Source organism: Lycorma delicatula, chromosome 3 (assembly GCF_047948215.1).
Source record: "Lycorma delicatula isolate Av1 chromosome 3, ASM4794821v1, whole genome shotgun sequence".
Classification (NCBI taxonomy): domain Eukaryota; kingdom Metazoa; phylum Arthropoda; class Insecta; order Hemiptera; family Fulgoridae; genus Lycorma; species Lycorma delicatula.
In genome coordinates, this window is record NC_134457.1 from 177,425,473 (window position 1) to 177,443,205 (window position 17,733).

Sequence of the window (17,733 nt, forward strand, 5' to 3'; positions counted from 1 at the left end):
TAAGAACGTATTTTTATTTTTTTTTTTTTAATAGACATACTGTTTCTGAAATGATTAAATACGTGACATTTTGAAAGAGTAAAAACAGAATTCTACGTCTTTAGGTATGGTAATTACATTTTTTTTTTAATTTTTGTTATCAAACTGTAAACCTTGGTAATTGTATTTACAAAAAATGATATAAAAATTTGTATCCTTTATGTATATAAAAACATGCATATTACGTATTATGTTTTTTGTTTTTTAAATAGTATACGTTATTTGGTACTGGACTCGACTTCCTACTCAATTGAATTAATTGTTCTCCTTACTAAAATAATGTAGGACATAGTAGAGGTTAATGTAATGTGTTTTGTGAACACATTACATTAGCGATATTATAAAAATCGTTACTGAACAAACTAGGATGCTTTCTTTTGTTGTAAATAAATAATAGGTTTTTCAGTTAAATAAATTAAAAAACGATTTATTTTTGTAAATTTCATTCAAGAATTCATTTAAATGTAAATATTATCGATTTTATATGATTGACTTTTTTTTTTGTTTTTATAAGAACTTTTTTTTTGGCTGCATGTAAAAGCATTTTACAATTGAAATGAATCAGTAAAATATGTTTGCCCTTATTTGCAAACATTTCGTGTCTACAACCTTACAACCGTAGTTGACAAGAGAAACCATTATTATTAAATTACACTGATTTGTACGTGGCTAGGGACTATTCGGTTATATATTGATTGACATGCTAAATACATTGGATTGCCTACTTTGACAATAAAATAAACTAACCTATTTTAAACATAATGTGTATTGTAAAATCAAAATAACAGAATGTATTCTAAAATTCATATTTTGTTAATAAAGAATACATTTTTTAACAAATAAAAATAACAATAATAATTTTTGTACTTCGTAAATAATTTTTCTCCATATTTTATAAGTAAAGAAAAATATATTGAAAAGATCAATTCATTTTTCTAACCTTTAGTAATATTTCTGCTTATAAATCATTCGATAGATAAGAAATAAACTGATAATAGAACATAAATAATTTTTTAAATAAAAAGAATAAAACTTCGGAAAACCAATTAAAGTTTTCTGAGATAAAGGAAGAGATAGAGGTCTATACAATATATCTAGTTAGCTTTCGTTTTACACGAAATTTTATTTTTTATCTCCTCTGTATTTATTGAAAGCTTAAGTTAAATTATTAATTTATCATTAAGTCATTAAAACAACAGCTTGAACGAAATGAAATATTATCTTCTGATAGATACACTTGTATGTAATTTATTAAAAATTCCAAAAAACATGTTTCATCCTGGCTTATATTAAATTGTTTATAATAGTAATTTCAAACAATTATTATTGTAATATTTTTTCCATTTTAATTCGCTCTTAACATAGGCTTACTTTTAAGTATCCAGCTTATACCAAAATTATATTTTTGTTATAATTTGTTATTTTATCTTAAATTATTTTTTTAGAATAAAACGATGAAAGAAAATCCCCGTTAATCGTAATCCAATCAGTAACTACTAGTAATTATTCTGCACCATAGGAACATCAATAAATTCTTATGTGATCTGAGAAACATAATGTCAATTGTTTGCCTACATTTAATATATCATATTAAACTTAACATGGCAGTCAAACTGCCATTTATTTATTTATATTAATTAAAAATATACCTAGCTTATCTTCAAAATTACCTTTACAAATCACCATTAAAATTTCTATGTAATTTTTATCAGTTCAAAAAAAATTCATATTGTTTCCTACGCCTTATTCCATTTATTTAAAAGAAATACGATCCTGATTTTTATTTTGTTTTTGTATGACGACTACTAACTCCTATGTTTTGGTATTTTTGTCCGATATTAAGAATATAGAAATTAAAATTATTACGATTTATCTAATAACACCTACAAATGTATAGTTATTATTAATAAAATTATCATTTATAAAATTATAATTATTATATATGGAATATGTAATTGTACTGTATTATTTGTGATTATTCAAAAATATTGAAATTAAATAGCCTCCAAATTTTAATCATGATATAAATACTAGGATTTTTACGGATATAATTTAAAAAAAAAGCCGATGTAACAACTAAACTAGAAATACCTAAAGTAATTTTTTTTTTTAATTTTGTTCTACTAAAGAAAAATTTGGTTTATTAATTTTCTAATAACATTGATATTTCATGATCTAAACTAATCTTTTTCCCCTAAATTAATTAAACACAAAATTGTGTGCCGTGTAGTCATTGAACTATACTCAATCATCACTCAAAAGATTCCTTATTTCATAGTGAAATTTAAAAATCGGGAAAAATTTGTAGAAATCTTCCATAAAAATTTTTATTTGTGAAAACGTAATGTATTATGAAATAAATTTTTGATAAATGCTTCTTAAAATATGTTAATTTTTAACATTTCCTGTTTATTTGTAATTCCTAACAATTTTATTTAACTATTAATTTCAATGAGAATTTCTCGCTTGAATGGTTACTTTTTTTAAATTGATTCTTGAAGAGTACTAATAAAGTTGTATATAATCAACATTAGGGGTAGATTTATAATTTGGTTTCAAAATGCATTTAGGACTAATAAGGCGTTGTTTCAATTTAGTTATTTCAGCAGCTAAGGATGTTGAATGTAATGTACGAGGGATATCTCTAAAGTAATGATCGCTGGGAAAGGTTTCTGTCCTTATGGTTGGCGAATCTGTGTCGCTCACGGCCACGCCTATAATGTACTCACTGCTTTGTTGTCTCTAAGTGTTGATTCTTTAATTACGTGTGAGTTATTACGTTTAAAATGAATAAGAAAATCTATGTTGCCGCCGACTGCAAAATACGTGGAGTCGCGCGATTGTTAAATCATCTAAACGTTAAATCACCTGAAATTCATAGTCAGTTGGTTAGCGTGTATGGTGATAATCAGATATCATATGATAAAAAAATTGTTATGTAAAAATTACTTTATGTGAAATAATTTGGTCATGGGAATTCCCACCACCTAATTTAGATACATGAAAGAATGGACTAACTACATATATACTGTTTGGCTGATCGGAATTCCGAGAGTCAAACTTTCTGAATAATAATAGATTAATTCTTTAGATCGTTTAATTTCACTCCAATAAAATAATTTTTTCCCACAATCTTTACATAATTTCATCGCGTTAAAAAAACGCGATGAAATATCGCGATTCGCGATGATAATAATAGCGACTTGTATCGATAATCAGCTTAAAATCACCGAAAGCCGAGAGGCAGATTCTCACCTCGGTTAATTTAGATGCAATAAAGAATCATTTTCCTTTGAAAATATTGTTGATGATAATAGTAAATTTAAACTTAAACTTGTCATATTTGATGGTGTTTGTTTACTATTTTGTAAAAAAATAAGTATTCATATAATTTATATTATACATTATAGTTGTAGATAATGTCACTTGAAATGTATAATTTTCATCTATTCGTGGATCTATGTTGTAATTCCATTCATATGGTGGTACATGCAACAAATATTTATTATCATTCATCGGTTAATATGTACAATTTAAACTATAATAATATGTAGTATTTCAACTGTATGTAAAAATAGATTATTTACAATATTCATCAATAGTTCAAAAAAACGATTTTATAATTTATTTATTATAACAGTAATGATATAGTAAAATGATCTCATGTTTACGGATTTCAGATATTTTAGAAAAGTATGATGAGTCTACAAACAGTATATCTGAATATCTAACATTGTTGTATTCAAAATTACACGAAACTGTAAACGTCATTGATTATAATCTTAAAAGTAAAAATAAACCTTTAAATAGAAATTATATTGAACATATGGAAAAATTATCCGAGTTAAAAATCCATAATTCGCATTATAAAAACGGAGCTTCAAATGTTTGCAACGTTATGCAAATATTGCATAACGTTGCTTATGAATTGGTATATCAAAAAGAAAATTTAGAAAACAAAAGAAATCCTCTTTTAAAAAGAAATTCGTTTATGTTTAACATAAATTAAAATGATTAAACGTATGAAATGGTCAGTAGGTAAGGATAAATATAAATATAGAAATATAATCTCAAAAAAAAAAAATTATTGTTTATTTTTTCGTAACATACATCGATTAATACTTAGCAAGTGTAGAAAAAACTATTTTGCATTAAGTAGAGAAAAAGATCAATCCTATTATAATATCCGTCTAAACCAATATATATAAAAAAAAAGCCAATTAATTATGAAAGATTTGACATCTGCTATGGGGAATCCACTGACGCCATAGAAAGTCTATAATATGTTATAATAAAATACATTTATAACAATCTATGAATTGTGATGTAGTAGCGTTTGATTGATAAATTTACTGTATTTTTCGGCTTTATATGAAATTATTTTAGTCTCGCAAATCTGAAGGAACATATACAATAAAAGAAGCAGATGTTTACACCCCGTTTTTGCTGAAAGTAATGATGACCGATTGATGCAATACCTCATCATAGTTTTTCTTAAATTTACAAGGTGAACAAGATTTATTGAAAAATTCATAGTGAAAAATGGGTTTGATTGACATATGCAAATTTCGCTAGCGCTAGTATCTCGAGGACGGTGGCCGCTAAACACATGGTGGTGGAGTCATTCGTTCCGTGTGGTCGTAAAGTACGGTTAAGTATTTCAAAATTGCATCAGAGTTAGCCTAGGACGCACCGTTTTCGAGATACGCCTTTTTTTTTGTATTTAATGAACGATGTGTCTGAGAAATCTCGTTTCTTATGTAAAATATAAAGAAAATAACATCAGCTGTCAATAATTTGATATCACAACTATAAAAAATTAAAAATCAACACCTGCTTTTGCTTGAAGTAATGATGACTGATTAATGCAGAAAATCATTATAAATTTACCGCGTTAAGTGAGTAGCTGTTAGATTATAAAAACCAACAATGATTTTGAAGTTTGAACCGTAAATAATGATCATTGATGGTAATAATCATTGTATACATTAAATAATTATAATTTATTAAATACTTATATCGCTGAAAGTAATGATGACCTACAACATTATCATAATCATAATTTAAAATTGATCATGGTGTTTGCAGTTAAAACATATGTTTTACTACGAATTTTTCACTAAATCAACCATTTCAACATGTTAATTTAACGTGAACACACATTATCATTGAAAGGAGCCGTTCTTTAATGTATTCAAATAAATCCGTAAAAAGAGACCCTTACATTCAAAGGTAATTTTGAATGTTGATTCTTTGTTATAATTTTGCAGGTATCTGAAACCTGTGTATTACAATTTATTTGCAGTAAATCCACTCTTTCAGCGTGAATATTTAACTGGAAACACATGTTCATCCTGGAAAACATGACCACACATTCAAATTTTTGTCAGGGGTCAAAGGTCAAAATGACGTTTGAATGTAAGGTTTCTATACTAATTAAGTTGAAGCATAAACTTACAGTGCTGATCGTTAATACCTGGAAAAGGTAGACATCATAATAAAACGAATAATAATTTTAATTACGTTCGACCTTACGCAGGAGAAATACAATAAAGTCTACTATACGTGTTCAACACACGGTAAATATTAATTCCAGTTATACTTCTATTAAAAAAATCGTTTATTGTAAATTATATTACAACTGACAAATACGAGTAGATACTCATTGAAATCTAACGGATCAATCTGCGGATATTTGCAGGTTACCGGACGATAGTTATAGAGGCGACGTCAGTCATAGCTGGTGTGCCACCGATTGACCTGCAGACCAGGATGAGACATTCTATTGCTTTGGGGAGTGAGAAGGCTACTCGTCGGCAGCCAAGTGGCTGTCGACGAGATGTTTAGAGTTTGAAACGACGGATAGAGTGCGGTGGTGACGGGACTGTGGATCACCCGCTCATCAGGAGCTGGGTAGAGCGGAAGCTCGGTGATACCAATTACGAGCTCACCCAGTTTCTATCGGGCAGGAATGCTTTCAAGATTACCTGTAGCGTATGAGTAGGAGTACCACTAGATGGTGCTATGATTGTGGGGAGCAAGACACGGCGGAACACGTAGTGTTTTTTTGCTCTAGGTGGACAGATTTGAGGGCCTCCATGGTGAGCCACGTCGCAGTAAATGTAGACAATGTCGTAAGTGTGATGTTGGGTGACAGAGATGCTTGGACGAGAGTTACGACTGCGGTATCAGGCAGCATTCGAAACAAAGCAGTAGAAGAGAGAGGCAGGCAGGCTGGAAGTCTGCAGTTGACTTGAGACGGAACGACCGATACCGGACGGCTGTGCGCGACCAGCCTTAGGGAGTAGCGGCTGGGGTTCCTCTGAGTCGTCCTTCGCCGATGATCTCCTGGGGATATCGCTCTGGCTATTCTAACTCGGTAACAAGAGCGCCCGAGTGATTGCGCAGGGGCTGTATACATACCATGTAGATTAGGTTTGTCTCCTGTGTGACTAGAGGAAGAGATTTTGTAGCGAGTGAGATCCCCGCACTCACAACAGATCAAACCTCGTGTATGCTGGCAGAGCATTTTCCTCCCCCTACGGAAAATAAACAAAAAAAGGTTCAAAAATGCCCTGCCACCGGGCTGGTCTAATGGTTAACTCGCCATCGAAAATTAGCTGATTTCGAAATTGAGAGTTCTAAGGTTAAAACCCTAGTAAAATCAGTTACTTTTATGTGGATTTGAATACTACACCGTGTATACCGGTGTCCTTGGTGCTTGGGTTTCAGTTAACATCACATCTCAGGAATGGTCGACCTGAGACTGTACATGACTACACTTCATTTCATTCATGCATATAATTCTGATTCATCCTCTGAAGTAAATATCTTACGATAGTTCCGTAGACTAAATAGAAAAAGAAAGAAGGTTCAAAAACGCCAATAATGTTTTTTTTTTAATTAAGCTGAGGTTAGACATGCAGATGAATCATATTATCTGTACTTCTTCTATGATACTTCTTGAATATAATTTATTAATTAACTGTTTCCATTTTCAGTTAATAATTATAATGAAAACGTAAGAAGTCGTGTAAATTAAATTTTTTTACCAAGTAAAATAAGTAAATGAAATAAACATCCTCGTCCTTAATTTCATCCCTTGGCCTGTACTAAAACAAGTGAACAAAGATTAAATCGAATTTACTATGCAAGAGTAATGTAAATTTGGCTTTTCAACCAGTAATTACGCAATGATTACAAGATTAATGATTATCCCTTTTAGTGTTTAATGTTAACATGTATCTTGATTGTTGTAAAGGTCTGTGCATTTATATATAGATATATATGTATATACACTAGTAGTATTGTTCTACATTTCACTTAAAGATGACAACTACATGTGAGCGAAAATTTTAAATAATATCAAAACGTTAAGGTACTTCAATGAAGATATTTAATACAAGGTACCAACAAAAGATTAATAAACATATTCGAAGTATGAACATTTTGTTAATAACCATCAATAAACTAATAACCATTATAAAATTAAAAATCTTTATAATATCTTCTTCTTCTTATATATATATATATATATATATATATATATATATATATATATATATATCAACAATTGCATCAAATGTTAAACTAGTAATTATAAAATATAAAATTAACTTTTGTTATTACTATACAAAACAATAAAAAGATCAAATTGCAGAAACACAATCAAAAATAAATGGAAAAAAAAAACAGAAAAATAACAAATACAACAGAATTAAACGAAGAAAACAACCAATTTTTTTAGAATATTTAAAATAAATATTACTATCAAAATAATAATAATAACAATAAAAAATAATTGTAATAATAGTTTCAGTAACAAATATCTCAAGACATTTGAAGGATCATTAAAAATACTTATGTTTAAATCAATACAAAAATTAAATTAAATTTTAAATAATACTACGAAATTTATGTGTGAATGATATAACATGAATTTTTGTGGCGAAAAACTGAGCGTAACGATTTATTTCAGAATATTACTACTGTTAGTTATAATTCGAACCAGGAAAAATAAACTAGATATCACTGGTAAATTGTAATGACCAAGATTTTAGCTAGCTTTTTCCTTTAAAAGCGAGGAATTCTGATAGTGATTGTATAATTTCTAAAGAAATATTTTACAGACAAAAGTAAGCTATTGCAATTCGCTTTGCTTAATTATTATCCTCTAACAAGTGATATGATAATAGGTTGTAGAACAAGAACACTTTTGTGAACAGTTTGATCACTAGTTTTATTATTCTGAACATAAAAAGAAATATATTTAATTTGGAATGGTAGCATTCAAATTATTTTCAAGACTAAACAAGAGAATTTTTATAATATTCAAGCGCATGTTTTATTTAAGAATCTTAATTTGCTCAAAACAGGAAACAAATAGGGTAGAGCCTAACCTATAGAACAGGAAGAAACACTAGGCGTGATAACGCTAAACAAAGTGTTGCAAAGGAGAAGAAGTGCCAGTACAACGTTTATAAAATGGAATGTATCTAAAACGTGTCAACATGTGAATTAGATCTGACAAAGCTAAGAAAGGTAGATAAATTACGCAATATAACATTTCTAAAGATATATAAGTCAATTATTGCCTATGGATTAAGTATTTTATTTTTAATGAAATAATAACTATATACGACGTCATTATTTGAACAGCAGGTTGATAATTTGCTATGTAAATAATTGTAATTGAATTAGAAAAAAAATCATTTTGAACTTACTAGGGTTTGTTTTTTTGTTGATGTCGTACACTGAACGAGAAAAAACACGAATTACCTGTAACAAGGAAAACAATAAATAATTTATATGCGTTACATAACCTGTAAATAACAGTTTCATACTATATAAACCTAGAAGTACTTCAAGTTTTAAATAAACCGCATTAAGATCAGGCAAGCATTTGTTAAAACAATCGATAACAGACAGACAGTTCCAGGTCATGCAAGTTACGCCTTATTTACAATCCAGGTTGAAAAATTATTACGCTTTGAAGTAGCAACGGAAACATAATCATGTCTATATGTGTCTTTTTATCACTATCTGTAATAACAGGAATAAAATAAATTTGTATCTCTGAACAACTGAATGTCTCAATATTACGTTGATTGATTTTGATGTTTTTTTTTGTTTTTCTTAAATTTAATAATTAAAATATTCTTTTGGTAAAATTATTTTAAAAGATTTTCAGCCATATTCAAAAAAAGTTACTTAAAAAACTCCTTTTAAATTGAGTAATTTATTAAATTCCTTAAATATTTTTTTTAATGTTAAAATGACATCAGTTTTTGTTTTTCACTTACTTGTAAACCGTTATATTAAAATTTGTTAAAAGTGAACTGGCTTTACAAAAATTCAAATATTCAAGAGTTAAAAAGTGTAATAGAATTACAAACGTTTCTGTATGAATTCGAAAAACCATAAGGAACCAATAAATAAAAGAAATAGTAATTATTTATAAAAAAATGTAAGAAAGAAAAATGGAAAATACGCCTACTAACCAAAATAAAACAAAACTGAATGTATGATTTTAAGAGGTAGAAATTATTTTTCATTGTATATATTACACTTAAATATGGAAGTATAAAAACTTCTATTTAATTAAATAAAAATTTTATTTAATAAACTTTTTCCTTCAAGTGGCTAAATGTTACACCGCAAAACTTTTTCTTGTTGTAATGAAAGTTTTATTAGTATGTATGCAGAACGCTAAACTTTGATCATTGCTCTAGGGAATTATTTGAAATAACATAAAAATTAATCACAATTATACGCGAAACAAATCTGAATATAAATACCTTTGGGATATTTTATTTTAAATAAATCTTTTTTAAGGAGTCAAATTCAGTATTATAAATTCTGAAATAATTTAATGAGACGGCAATAATAAATTTAATAGAAAAACACACACACACACACACATATATATATATATATATATATATATATATATATATATATATATTTATTACTAATTAAATATAAATACACATATCAATATAAATAAAAATGTAAATGTTCGTCTGCTCAAAATCTTAAATTTCCAAATGTTCTTCACCGATTGCTTTGAAACTTTGTTACAACGTTATATTCGAATACGCGCGTGTTTTTATATACCTACTATTTGTATACCTAAGTTGTCGTACCTGTGACAGGTAAAAACATGCTATTTAAAAAAAAAAAACAGTTCTATCTGTTGCACGTAAAAGTAATACGCACTGTACTAAATATTTTACGATTCCATTTCCGTGTTTTATACGTGTGTCCGCTATAAACTAAAAAACTACTGGACCGATTTATGCGCGGGGAAAAGGGAGAAAGGGAAAAATCGGAAAATATAAAAGGGCAGAAGGGGAAAAGGGATAAAAGAAAAAAATGGGAAAACGGGAAAAGGAAACAGAAAGAGGAAAGGAAAATAAGGGAAAGATAAATGGTGGAAGGAAAGAGAAAGAGGAGGAAAAGGGGAAATGGTGAAAATGGAATATGGTAAAAATGAAAACGGGAACAAGGAAAATTGGGAAAAGGGGAAAGGTAGAACGGGAAAAAGGGAAAGGTTACATTTTTTGAAGTTCCGTAATGTTCATTTTGTTAATATTTTATCAAATTTTCAATTTTGTTCATTTAATCTTTTTATATACTCAAATCTAGCAATAGCGCAGCATTGCCTGGCCTGCTAGTACATATACATATATAAATTTAACTCAATTTTATGTATAGTTTCTTTTTAATACTTGATTTACTACGTTACATATTATTAACTATTATGTTTTTTTGTTGAATAATATACGTTATTGTTGATCCAGATGATGGATTGTTAGCAGCACTGCCTTTAGAGAGGAAGGTTCTATATTCGTGCCACGGGAAAACAAGAAATTTTCATACGCTATAAAATTAATTTGTTATTAAGTATCTTCGTGTATCATTCTGTTATTACTAGAGAGAGAGTAAATGGATATTATGTTAAATATGTGTTTTTAAAATGCATATTTATTGCTTAATTGCAAATTACAATTTAAGCAATATTTATATATATATATATATATATATACATAAACCTTTAGTTTTTATACATAGAACATTTTATATATTATTATTTCTGACAAAAATTTAATGCGTCAGAGTTAGAGAATTTTGAAGAAAATATAAATATTTACCAACCCTTAAAAAATACAATTTGCAATTCAATTTAGAATATTTTCTAATGTGTCTGTATTTAATATTTCTTAATATTTTGATAAAAGAATTGGAAGAATAATTATTATTGGGATTTATTAAAAAAAGAAAAGATAATAACAGATATAAATAGAACCAAGAACCAATACATTAATCTGAAAAATATCTAAGGGTTTTAATTATGTCCATTACATTATTATTATTAAAAAAAAAATTATCTCAAAATAAAATTTACAGCCGGTTAAAATATTAAAGAAACCATTTTTTTATAAGATCACAAAAATCACATGCAGAGAAACTCCTCAAAAATTCTTGTACAGAATATTCAGTGTAAGTACACACGTAAAATTAACTCACAGAACAGTAACGTTGGATACTCATAATAAAATCAAAAGAACTATAAGGATTAATAAAAAAGAGAAATGATGAAACACTGAGAGAAAAATAATTAATAACGAAAAAATAACTAAAATTGATCGAAGTGAAATACTGCATTGATGGGTAACTCTTTGTTGATGCAGCTCAAATTCAAACCACTTAGTCATCAAAGTCAAAATCATGAAGTCGTTATAGCCTTTTAACGTCTCCACTATTGTCTGGAGGATTTATAGCTAAATAGTTCATGTGGTTTTTTTTTTAGCCGCAGTTTATACTTTGTATCATATTGCTGTATTTCTTCTCGAACAAACAGTAAAACTCTTTCATACGAACCAAGTCACCTCTGTTATGTTCCTTAATAATTGATTTTAGAATCGCTGTATTATCTCGACGATGATGCTGCTTATATTACCCCAGAGCTGTATCCCATAGTTTCAAATCGGTTTCAGAATAGTCGTGTACAAAAACTACTTGTTAGATAGTGAAAGTTGTAATCTCCTGCTCAGCAACCAATACATTTCCTTATACTTAATATTCAGTTGTTTTCTCTTTTCCCTTACTGCATAAATGTAGTGTTATCTATCATATTAATATTTACGTCATTTAATTTAAATTATTATTCTTCCATTATATAGTTTTATTTTCATTTTTTCTCTTGTTTATGAATTCTTATGATTGCTTTTGTTTTGTGTTGAAAAACCAATGGCACTTTTTCTGTTCTCTGACCTCTTCACTTGTGATTCTATGTCATTATATTTACATATGGTTTCTGCATAGTATACCTGATTGTAAATCTAATTTTGAGACAAAAAAAATTTTAATGCAGAAGAAAACACCAATAACCATTGTTTGTAAGAGTAAATGCCTAAGGATACCGTAAATCGGGGAAAAAATCCAACGTATAAGTGCGATATACAAATTTAGATTAAATGAATACGTCAACCACCTAGCGGTAAATCTCTTGAAGAAGAAGATAATAGACGTCTAAAGAAGCGACATGTATTGGACCTTGGTTATGTTACTTAACGTTGGATTTTACCTTTCTGGACTAAAACACCATTTATTTTAGGGCAACCTAATTTGTTATATTGGATTTTCGTTATCCCATTTTTATATTACTTTTATATCTGCTATGAGAAACAACTATTTAAGTGCCGATCAGAATTATTTGAGTATTATTGATATAGTGAAGGCTATTGTGGTGTGTTCAATAGTGCTCTCAAGTAATATTATTAATTATGTATCTTTCTGCTCTATAGAGCAGAATGATACATAATTAAAAGCAAACTCAAAACAAACAATATATTGTTTGTTCTGAGTTTACTTTTTTACATCACTTGTTTGTTGAACTCTTTTATAATCTATTTCCTATTGTAATATGTTTTTTTTTTTTATTGTGATTTCTACTATGTATTTTGCTATTGCTTACCTTGGTAAATATACTCATTATGAAGAGAAAACATGCAAATTATTAGTGTCCGTATTTCACAAGGAGTATCTCTGGTTATTCTTTGTTCGTGTATCATTATTTCTCAACCCATTTACTTTTAGTTCGATTGTAAATAAACATGAAACTGATTGTAAATAAAGTATAACAGCAATATATATACAATTAAAAGAATAAAAACTGACGACGTTTACATTTTTGTACAAAATTGAAATCTGATAAAAATCAAAGCAGTGAGGTTGAATTGACAATACTCTAATGTGTATCAAATGTAACGGATGAAATATTCCTCCTTTGATGTGTTTAATTCAATAATAGATGTACGGATAAAATATCTGTAGCCTACTCGTTTCCGTTAAAACACTGTTTTTCATAATATGCAATAGGTTTTCCTGGCTGAGGTAATAAGTAGATAACTAGAATCACTTACTGTCTCATTATTATGGATGAAACAAACAAAATAAATTAGGTAGATGTAAAATCGTAATACAGATCTAGATACCTCTTTTTGCTACTCAACTATGAATAAACACTTATGTAATTCTAATCTGACCTTTGATCTCCATTCTTTTCAATAATCAATTTTTTTATTCTTTTTTTTTTGAGTAAAATTTTGGAGTCAATAGGGAATTAGCGAATGTTGTTTAAACTTTCATTTGATTAGAGAGTTTTATAAAATTTTATTTTAACTGCGAAAACTGGTGCGTGAGGAACTAATGAAAAAGTTAATACATTTTTATTAGTCAACAAAATATTTTTATACTGATACGTTATTTATATATATTTTTATGTATATACAAATTTATTATATTTTCATTGTATTCTACATATAAAATATGGACATGTATTATTTCGTTCAATTTCACCTAATTCTTGGTTGAAATGTGAAATCCAGTAACAAAAAGTGATATTCAATTTTGTAAATTGTATTTTATTTTGCTTGATATTCATTGAAATTATTTTTTCTAGGTGTTGAAATTAAAATTAAAAAAAAAAAAAAATAACCGACTTTTACGTAGACCTACAGGAAAAGGAAGAAATATAAATAAATACATTTTATCCTATGGTTTGGAGCAGATATCGTGAAATGTTAAAGGTTAGAAAAGGTACGTGACACAAATTTATATTTCGTATGGGACAGACTATCTTTCTGAATCGATATAATAAAAAAATTATCGATAATATGGAACTGACAACTTTCTATTTTTTCACTAAAATATCTTACGAATTAGCTCTTATTATTTTAAGAAGAATAGCGTTATCTGTTATTCATTTACTAAACGGTACTTCTATATTATTCATGCACCCACTAATGTTCTGGTAATATCATTTTTTGTGTTGACGGCAACGGAAAGAAAACAATGATTTTATAAATTTATACTGAATGATCAGTGTTACTTGTCAGGTTTTGATCAGATAAATATTAAAAATGTAAATACGTCTTCCTTCAAAGAAGTAAGTTTTACACTATTTTAATATATTAATTACATTTAAGTATTATTTAATCAATTTCAATAATTAAAGATCTTAAAAATATTCGACTTGGCATGGTATCAATTGCGTGATAATGCGTCATTATAATGATTTACTCGTATAAACACATAGGTTAGTTGACATACTAGCAAGAAATTCTTTTGCAATTCTTTCTGTTAATTAAGTTTGAAATATTCTGATTAAAACATTTTTCAACACGCTAAGAATTTATTACCTTGATCGGAATGTTTCCACCCAAAATGACAACAGCTGGTATTATTTTTAAACAATTTGTTACATCATAAAATCTTTTATCATAAACGTGTTTTATCTTTTATCTAGAAAGGGATGGCGTCCACCGAAAATAATGCTACCATTTCAGTCAAATTAATTTCACGAAGTGTAATGGATCTAGAAAGGATGTCAACGGGATATCTAACCGGTATCTACAATGTCGGTTCACAACAAAGCAAGTCCATTACTTTCTGACAATAACATTTCGTCCAGTCTTTCTTTTTAATTAGATAAAACATGGACGTGTAAGAATTCTCCAATAAATTAACATTTTTCAGTATAACACTTTAAATTGTGTACGCGAACATAAAGTTTACCGTTTCAATTAGATCTACGAAATCATGCAAAGTTCATTCTCTGTTTATTATTTTATTACTTAAGTGAAAAAGCTACAAAATCAATCATATTCTAGTAAAAATTACACTAATATTAATCTACCACTTAATCTTTTACTTTGTGACTATTTTAATTAAATCATAAATAAAAGGTCCTTAACATTAATTGCGAAAATTAACCACGCGCAACAGCGAAAGTACCGTTATTTTTGTTTTATTATATTCTGTTGTTCTTAACGCATATTTTTATATATCAATTCAGGATATAAAATATATAAAATCAATATAATGTTTTTTAATGCAGATTCTTTTCATTTGTATTAAACGAGATGTATTAAAAAATTGTAAACGGGCCAAAAATTTCTTGCAAGCATAGTTGGAGACATAAAATCATGAATTCTGAAGCTTGTAGTCATACAGTTAACATGCTGTATATCACCGACTCCGCAAACATTTCTCGTCAGTGTTTAAAAATTAAAAACTAAATCTGTTCATAATTCGATCTCAATCTCAATCATTATACAATTTACATTAAATGTAAATCGTAATTACCAAAGAAATTGTGATCCCAAACCGATGTTGATTATAATGTAATAACTTATTTTATAATATTACTTACAATAAGGTTCAGTTAGTTTTGTTCATTTATTGAGTGCATTTGCCAGTGCCGCGTTTTCCTTTTCTTGATTTATAGAAGAGTGTATATAGTATAGCTTAAATTTTTTATCTGATTTGTAGTTGCAAGCAGGATAAATGAACTTAAATCCACTGTGACTCGTAAAAAATTAAGCCGGCAAGCTGGGATGTTTAATGCGTAGGAATACATGAAAGAACGAGTAAGTAAATTTGAAAAATTAGGAAATGACGACAAGAATGTTATTCTAATTCAAAAGTGTTAAGAAAGAACTGCAACTGCGTGTAAAATATCACGATCAAAAGTTGAAAGGGTAAGAAAACAGAAAAAGGAGTTATTAAAAAATTACAAGAAAACCCATCAAAGGCGTCTACTTCTTTCAGTACACCAAGAAAATATAAAACTGCGTCAAACCGGTAACAGGCTTAGATGATTTCAATATGTTACTGTTATGGTTTCGGGATGAACATCCTGCCTTTATTTTTTCATGAAATTTAGAGTCAAGAATTCATTGCGACGTGTGTTTAATCGTCGATACGCAACAACTCTTTCTTCACGAAGCTCCTCCACGATTTTTCTTCTGTGCATTTAGCAAGTTCCTGCACAGAACATCTTTGGAGCTATTAAGCGTACAATCTGGTAGAACATTATTCTTGGCTTTCAGTAGCCGTGATCACTGTAGGTCATTGACAGGCTCAGCAAACACTCTCAAGCAGTTTTTGTAACAGGTCTTCTGCAGCTTTTACTGATCCCTCGAACAGTCACAAAACGACTGATTTAAAAAAAAAGCCTGGTTATACCAGCAAATGTTGTAATAAAAGTTATTCGAATTTGCAGTTGTCTAAAAAACTAGTAGAAAAGATTCTTTAAAAAACTTCATATAAACGGAGACTGCTTTTTGATTTTTTAACAGTAGTAGCTTTACTTTTTAATACATCAATAAAAATTATTTGAATTGAATTGTGTGTACGTACGTTAAGTGCTATAAAAGAACGTTGTAAGAAATTTGATGTTACACCAACGTCATTTTCTGAGTAAATCCATAATCAAGAAAAACCACCATCTGATGCCAGGCTTACTTAAAATATTGAGGAATGAAGTGGTATTTAACTGAAACTTTTTCCCAGCCGACTGTACTTCTGTAGATTAAATCAGAAGTTCAAGAAAACGCAGGTTATGTTCACCACTAGAAGTGCTGAATATAAACTTTCACTTATTTAAAAATTCTTAATCTCATTTTTTAGTTTTGCTATAAAAAACTATATAATGAATACCTTTACTCCCGATGAAAGTAACGTTGATTATATTCTGTTATGGCTAGGATGTTATTCTGCAGCAAAGCTATAAGAAAATATTGGGATTGATAGTGTAGAAAAGGAATTACTTGAAATAAATACTGTTTTTATACTGAATTTTGGTACCTCACGTAAACTCACAAGACGTGAGTCAGGAAGATGAAATATTTATGATAAGAAATGCATATATCGTATGGAAAATGACAAACCTTATCGATATTTGGGCCCAAAACTCTCAAGGTGAAAGAAAAGAAGATATTAATCCGCTACGAAGTTCAATAATATTGTATTTGATTTGAATCAACATTGTTTTAATAATAAAATAATCTTTTTATTATCTTCCTGTTTTTTTATTATTTAGTTTTGTTTGAATTCATGTAAACTATTAATTGTCTAAGAATTTTATACAGTTGCTTACATCTTATTTTTCTGTTACTTGATTATAAGTTCTTTATAAATTTAGCAAAATAAAGTCGGCAAAACGACTTGCTTTAAACACTCTTTCTTTTTTTTGCTGCATTCCTTTATATACTTACAACCAGCTTCTATAATAAAGCTATAAGTAAGTCGTATGATTGACCATCACTTGAAAGAGGACCACCCAACAATAATTATCCAGTAATACAAAAATAATAGTATAACATAAATAACATTTGATAATGGCTT

At 28.3% G+C, this 17,733-nt stretch overlaps 1 protein-coding gene across 2 annotated transcripts in view; it reads right to left on the reverse strand.

Annotated features, from left to right (window-relative positions):
- The window catches only part of LOC142321045 (zwei Ig domain protein zig-8-like), a 951,170-nt gene that overhangs the window by 656,644 nt on the left and 276,793 nt on the right, over positions 1-17,733 (reverse strand). For both annotated transcript variants that reach the window (XM_075359050.1, XM_075359049.1), the window contains exon 2: positions 8,763-8,817. The gene's annotated coding sequence lies outside the window, so the exon portion shown is untranslated. The remainder of the gene's footprint in view (positions 1-8,762; positions 8,818-17,733) is intronic.